At 43.1% G+C, this 7,365-nt stretch overlaps 1 long non-coding RNA gene across 1 annotated transcript; it reads left to right on the top strand.

Moving 5' to 3' along the window:
* The first annotated feature begins 4,290 nt into the window (after positions 1-4,290).
* On the top strand, positions 4,291-6,934 carry LOC132460951 (uncharacterized). The gene is made up of 3 exons (XR_009526488.1): positions 4,291-4,440; positions 4,610-4,717; positions 6,252-6,934. It is a non-coding gene; the product is annotated as an uncharacterized LOC132460951 (long non-coding RNA).
* The last annotated feature ends 431 nt before the right edge of the window (positions 6,935-7,365 follow it).

The raw sequence follows: 7,365 nt of genomic DNA, 5'->3' as shown, positions 1-7,365 counted from the left end.
ACCTTCATGTTTTTTCTTCAATGATATAAAATATTATCGTGAATTTAACATTATTACGTTTGTAAAATGCATGCATGCGTGTGTTTGTGTGTGTACTAGTTTTATAATTCAATTGTACCACAGTAACCTGCCTCCCCCCCCCCCCCCCCCCCACGTCTCTATTTGAAATGAGCAAACGTCCCCCATCGAGCAGACCATTAAATCAAAGCTGGACATAACGAACCAGATCCTAAATAACGCTATGCGAGATTCACCCTAATCCTGAGAACTCTCCCCGCAGAGTGCCATCCAGGGTTCTGCCTCCTCTCTCTCTCCCCGCAGAGTGCCATCCAGGGTTCTGCCTCCTCTCTCTCTCCCCGCAGAGTGCCATCCAGGGTTCTGCCTCCTCTCTCTCTCCCCGCAGAGTGCCATCCAGGGTTCTGCCTCCTCTCTCTCTCCCCGCAGAGTGCCATCCAGGGTTCTGCCTCCGCTCTCTCTCCCCCGGCGCTCCAGCGCTAAAGCCTCACTTAAACAGTGTTTTTATTCATCCTCCACTAACACCCTTAGATTAGCTCTAATTGTTGTGACACCTTATTTAGTCACAAGCAGCGAGCAGAAGGGAAGCAGGGCTTCATATCCGCGGAGCCATAATGTAGGTCAAGAAGAGGCCGACACACTCATAATCTCTCCGAGGAGGGGCGATGGCCGCCTGACAGAGTTGCTTCACCGTCTCCGTCGTGTTGGGTGGAGAGTTGGGCGAGGCACGGTGAAGACTGCTAAGATAAATAACTAAAAAACCATTTGCCTCTTATAATCGTACTTACACTTAGCATAAGTGCCCTAACCCCGGGTAATGCTAGCGTCCAACCTCTAACCCTGGGTCGTGTTAGCTCACCGCTAGCCCCATTAAAGCTACACAATGGACTGGAAATGTCTGGCATTCAGGTTGAAGGGCGGCGGTGGATGGAATGCGACCGCTAGCGGTGCGGCGTCAGGGAGAGAGCTCTTCTTCACCACTGTGTCGTCAGAGAATACAACTGGAAGCAACGAGCCAGACGTCTCGAGAATGAAAAGTAGCCATAATAATAAACGGAAAAATAAAGAAGTCTTAAATCCCGCTCTGTTTAAATCTGATAATTTGTCATGTATCAATGTATATGACATTAAGAAATATATTAGTGTATTTTTTTACTTTTCATAGCGTTGACGTCAACAGGAAAAAACAAAATATGCCTAACACACGATGCAAGTGCACGCAATTCCATTGTGTGCATCTTAACCCTTTTAAAATTCACTGTTTTGATGACATCTGTACATCGTTTTTAAACACATTCCCTTCGCTTTAATTTGCAGGGAGGCAGGCTTAACAAACCAAAGTTGGCTCTCAACAAATGACCAGCTGGTCTGGCATTTGGCGAGAGGAGTGAATATTGAGTCTCTTATCTTCCCTACCGATCCAAGAGGCCATTATGTTGATTTCCCACACAACAATGGCCACTAAAGCCTCATGAAGCCTGGAGAATTAGGAGACGCAAGATATGAGCAGTCGGTGTCACAGTCGTCAAGTATGGAGGGCAAGATGTTGTGAGTGTGTCTGTGTGTGTGTGCGTGTATTGTTGACAGTTTGAGCTAAGTAAGAAGGTGCATAAGAACACACATGTGTGTTTTTGTGTGTGAGGGGTTTGTACCTGTGTGCGTGTTTCTCTTCTTCCAGACCAAAGATTAAACACTCGCATTGTCAAAAGCCAAGCCTGAGCCAATTAATCAACAACAATGAAAGGCTATTGTTTTAAATGTGTGCATACAAAGAAACAATGAAATGATGTGCATTCATGCAGAGGCTCTCTATGCACACACAACAAGAAGATAAACATGTAGGAGCAAAGGTGAGCGCTAATGCGTGGGGACCGTGGCGGGGTTTCTGCGGGCCACACAGCATGTAGTTCACAGATCACGTCCACTGTCGCTACAATGGCCACACCCCACCTGTCTGCGGAGCAGAGCCCCTTAGCTGGGTTATCTCTGAGACAATGGGCTGGGTGTAATTGGCTACGTTAGCCCCCCCCCTGCCCCGAGCTGGACCCCTTCCCCCCCCTCCCCCCCATCCAGCCCCTCCCAGCCCCTCGAGCCCCAAAGTCTCCTTTAAACTAAAGAGCTTCAAGCACCACCACAGAGACTGGGATTCAAAGAGGTTTAAGCACACCTTGTTATTCCCGAATATGACGATGAATTACTGCACTCACTGCGGCGGCAAAGAAATGATTCCATTAGTTGTCGGTTCAAAAATGTAAACACACAATTAAGTAGTTATGTATTTCGGCCACAAAAAAAAACGTCAGGACTCTTTACACTTTCAAAATCAGAGGGGACATGAACAGCTATGTTTATTCTTCACTTTGCATATTTCTCCCACTATTTGAATGGGAGGTGAGGACTCTTTAAAACGGTGTGCATCTTGCAACCACCATAGCACACAAAAACAACGCCTCACAGCTTGAACAAAATGTTGGGAACGCCGGCCGCAGCCAGTCTCCTGGCCCAGTGTGTTACTGGGAGCGGAGCAGGGTGAATATGAACCTGCCTCACTGGGCATTCCTGTGGCCGGCCGGGGCCATCATGGGCCCCTGCCCCCCACATGGGCCCCTCGTAGAGGCTCGCTCTCTGGGTCAAACCCTGCTGCCACGAAGCTCGTATGTGCGTCTCTATGTTCGCACACAAGAGTGTGTGTGTGTGTGTGTGTGTTTGTGTGTGTGTGTGTGTGTGTGTGTGTGTGTGTGTGTGTGTGTGTGCGTGTGTGTGTGTGTGTGTTTGTATATTGTGTCTCAATATGTGTTTATTATTGTGTCATCCTGTATGGGCATGCATGTGTGTGTGTGCGTGTGTGTGTGCGCGTGTGTGTGTGTTTGTGTGTGAGTGTGTTTTTGTGTGTCTGTGTATGTGTTTGTATTTTGTGTAGGAATATGTGTTTATTATTGTGACGGCCTGTATGTGCATGCATGTGTTTGTGTGTGTGTGTTTCTGTGTGTGTCTGTGTTTGTTGGTATGTGTGTGTATATGTTTGTGTGTCTGTCTGTATATTGTGCGTATAAAAACGTGTCTATTTTTGTATCAGTGTGCATGTGCATGCATCTGTGTGTGTATATATGTGTGTGTGTTTGTGTGTGTGTGTGTGTGTGTGTGTGTGTGATTGTGTGTGTGTTTTTCTGTCTGTCTGCCTGTCGGTGTCCGTCTGTGAATCCATGTGTGTGTATCTCTGCGTGTGTCTGTGTGTGTGTCCATGTGTGTGTGTGACAGCAGACTTGCGTGTGAAGCAGGTTTATAGGAGGCTGAGGTTCTGTATTTCAGGGTGCTTGTTAGGGTGTCTCATGGAGAATGTTGTCTGTGCGTAGATTCACTTTAAACTCCATACAATTTGTTTTGTCTTTGTTCTTACTTTTATTGTCCTGATAAATACTAATTCAATCAACTGTGCACTGTTCGAGTACAGTGTTTAATTTCTATGTGATTCAAATGTCTACACGCAAAATATTAATCCAATATTTTATTCTCATTATAGCTTATATTAATTTTGATTTGAGAAAGTATTAGGCCGCCATTTTAATATTAGTTAAATAGATTTTCACGTGTTAGCATTTAAGTATAATTAATTGTATTGAAATATGATATATTGCGGTCAATTATTGTGTTAAGTATTCTCCAAAGCACTGTTGATTGGGGGTTGGAATGTATTTATTAAACATAGCCTACAGTGGCTTAGTCAAAACATTCATACATTCTAAACACGTTTTCCCTTATATATTCAGCTATTACTAAAAAGGGAAGACGATTGCGATATGCTAGACTTCTTTGTTAATTTTTAGTTTGTGCAATTGTAAAAGTATAACGTTATGTTGAAATTTAAAATGAACGCATTGAGATGGTTAATTCGACTCATTTACAACATTCCCTAAACATTGTTTCTGTATCCCCCCAATCATTTTACTGGTCACTATGCCTAAATAAGACCATTATTCTGTCACAGTCGCGCCATTCATAACTAAACATTTTAGAACTAAATTTAAACTCAGATTTTCCAACGAAAACCATAGGCCCTACATCGCAGACGGGCCTATGCGAGCCTTCCTACACCCACACACCCACACACCCAAACACACACACACACACACACACACACACACACACACACACACACACACACACACACACACACACACACACACACACACACACACACACACACACACACACACACACACACACACACACACACACACACACACACACACACACACACGCGCACAGAGACGGCACACAAACACCCAGGAGCAAGAGTGAGGACCAATCCGTGTCTATTATGGGTTCCATGGAGCCAGCGGTCTGGGGACCAGAAATGGATCCATGTCCGTCCAGATCCTTTTACGTCACACTCTTACGCTCCCGTGGCGTCACCCTAACCAGAAGGTAAGTCCAGTTGTGGCTTGACTGTTTTATTTATCTAATCAGACTATTTACTATCATTTTTTTTTAGCTGAGGTCCCTCTATTGATAATAGCCTAATATTATTATTATGATACACTTTTGTGTATTGTACACAGGCTCTCCTGTGGAAGTAAAAGGCATTGATCTTCAGTTTTGAGTTTTCCAGACGGCGTCCTCAGCCTCGCGGGCCGCGACACAGCAGGACGAGTGATGCTCGTGGGATCTTCACCCATGAGCGGGAAGAGTGGAGAACACAAAGGTAAGTATTACGGTAAGGTGATTTCCATCCCGAACCCCCAACCCTCATTAATAATGACGAAATGATAAGAATAATTATTACTATTATTGTAGTTATTATTATGATTATGTTTATGATAATAATCTGATAATGATACTAATCATAATCATAAGCATAGGCCTACACATGAATTTATTATCAGCTGTGTGTATTTGTCATGCGTGATGTGGATTTAAATAATTTAGTATTAATTTTGACAGGCCTCGTTGCCATTGCCAAATATTAATTAATAATGAATTTATTGAAATACTGTTGTATTAAAAATTAAGTACATCTGTTGCTATGCTTTTAAATTGTATTGAACATACTTTCTAAATATTGCAGTGAATATATTAGGCTTGTGTTTTCTGAATTAGTTCTTCTAAACTATGACTTCAAGACATTATAATTCTTATTGGCCTATTGGAAAACGTTATTCAAATGTAACTTTATATTCATAGGCCTATAGCCTCATGCAAATAAGGTCGATTAAATAGTGTATGCTCAGTATTAACTATTTATTTCCGTTTCGGTTTCTCTTTCTGTTTAAAAGGCTTTCGGATAAATATGTGACTCTTTTTAAAAATATAATTTCGGCTCTTGCTTTCTTAAATTCAAATGAATTACATGTATTGTATTATATACAAATTATACCATAATTCAATCGAATATAAGTTTTGGTTCATACCCATCCACACTGCCATATAGTGTGGATGGTTTATTAAATTTTAAGCCTGCAGGCCGGAGCATTTAATCTAACACATGGGGTGTACCAATTACATTTTAAATCAAATAAACCAAATTTAAAATAGAATGAGTATGTAGGCCTAGTGACTAAGATTAATAGCAGCAATTAGATGAAGTACAAACAATTTCTTTGATAATGTTATTGATCCCAGATTTACAAACGTATATTCCAAGTGCAAAGTATGTGCAAAAGTATTTAAGTAGCCACTTGCTTTATAACTTTGGAAAGGTCAACCCTTAAATGTATCAAATAAATAGTATTATCTGGGAAATTTCCTACTTCATCAAATCATTGAAAAATATATAGGATAATAAGCCCCAAAATAACGTCGTCATTCAGTGATGAGGTGATCCATAGGATAATCATCTTCATCAGAGAATTGCCGAAATAAAGGCCATATATTTGAGGCTACAAATGAAGTTGGACTACGAATCCGTAGACCCACCTCATTTGTAAAGAATAATAATATATGTTTTAATAACTATAAGGTTATTGAGCTCAGGCGTGAGGCTGTGGGATGATAAACATATTGCTGCCCGTCCGGCCTTATCAAGGTTTATAACAAAAGTACAAAAAGTACAAAGCAAACACACAGCCTGTATACACTGGTCATAGTGTGGGTTGTGGGCCGACACGTGTCCGTTAGTTTGTGTTACAAAAGGAGCAACAAAGGCCTTATTTTCATGAAGGTCTACTTCACACTATGCAGTAATAAAGACAAGTTCAATAATAATCCTATCCGTCCTCTCCATCTCTCTTCTGCTGTAGCCCTCCTCCATCCTCCTCCCAGTGGGCCTAGAGAATGCCCTGATCAGCCAACCGTCTGTCTTCAATCGGGACGTACAGGTCAACTATTGAGTTTGTCTCTGAAGCATCTCTCCACCCACCACTCCACCTCCACCCTTTTTTTGTGTGTGGCCAAAAGCGAACAATAAAGTAGGTTACAAAGCCCTCAACTCGCCATGGAATAAGGGAGCTTTTTTATATCAAGCACTCTGAACACCCTCCTTCCTTTAAAGGGCTTAACCGCTTTCTGGTCTTAAATAACCTTGTATACAATCTATGTATACAGACTAAGCTCCAACAAGGTGATAATACAGTCGACAAGCACCGAATCCTTCAGAGTTAACATTTAGTCCTTTAATACAAACAACGGACAGGTTCCATTCCGCACGTCAGGTGCCTGGAAATTCCGCGCAAAATATGGCGGGCCGAATCTATATAATTACTCTGATCGAATTTACGCAAGAACTTTTTTGATGACAAAACATTGTTTCGGTATAGCGAGACAGACACACGCATCAATATATATATATGCATTCCAGAAGGCAGCAAAAAAGACACTAACACACACTGTTAACCTCTCCCTTATACAAGCACGCACGGTGCACGAACAACTGACACAAACACAAATGCGCATGGACGGACGCAAGCGTGAACGCACGCGTGCACACACACACCTCGAAGAGCAGGTAGGCCTATAGCTCTCCTTCTGAACACCCTCCTCTTGAGCTCTGATCCCGCGGCGTTTGAAGCTCAGCCGAACGGGAACACGCCCAAACACCCGGCTCCGTGGCTCCCACAGGCCGCTGGGAATCCCGCACATCAAAGCCACAAAGCGCCACACACACAAGAGGCGTCCACGGGGCCCTCAATTGCTCTTCATATTGGGTATCCTTCATACGGTGAGGCCCCTGAATGGAAGAGGCTTGGCGGATCCTACGCCCGCACGCACGCACGCACACACACACAGACACACACACACACACACACACACACACACACACACACACACACACACACACACACACACACACACACACACACACACACACACACACACACACACACACACACACACACACACACACAATTAATACAA

This window comes from Gadus macrocephalus, chromosome 7, assembly GCF_031168955.1.
Source record: "Gadus macrocephalus chromosome 7, ASM3116895v1".
Lineage (NCBI taxonomy): Eukaryota > Metazoa > Chordata > Actinopteri > Gadiformes > Gadidae > Gadus > Gadus macrocephalus.
Note: the sequence above shows the minus strand (reverse complement) of the source record. Positions and strands in the feature narration are given on the sequence as shown.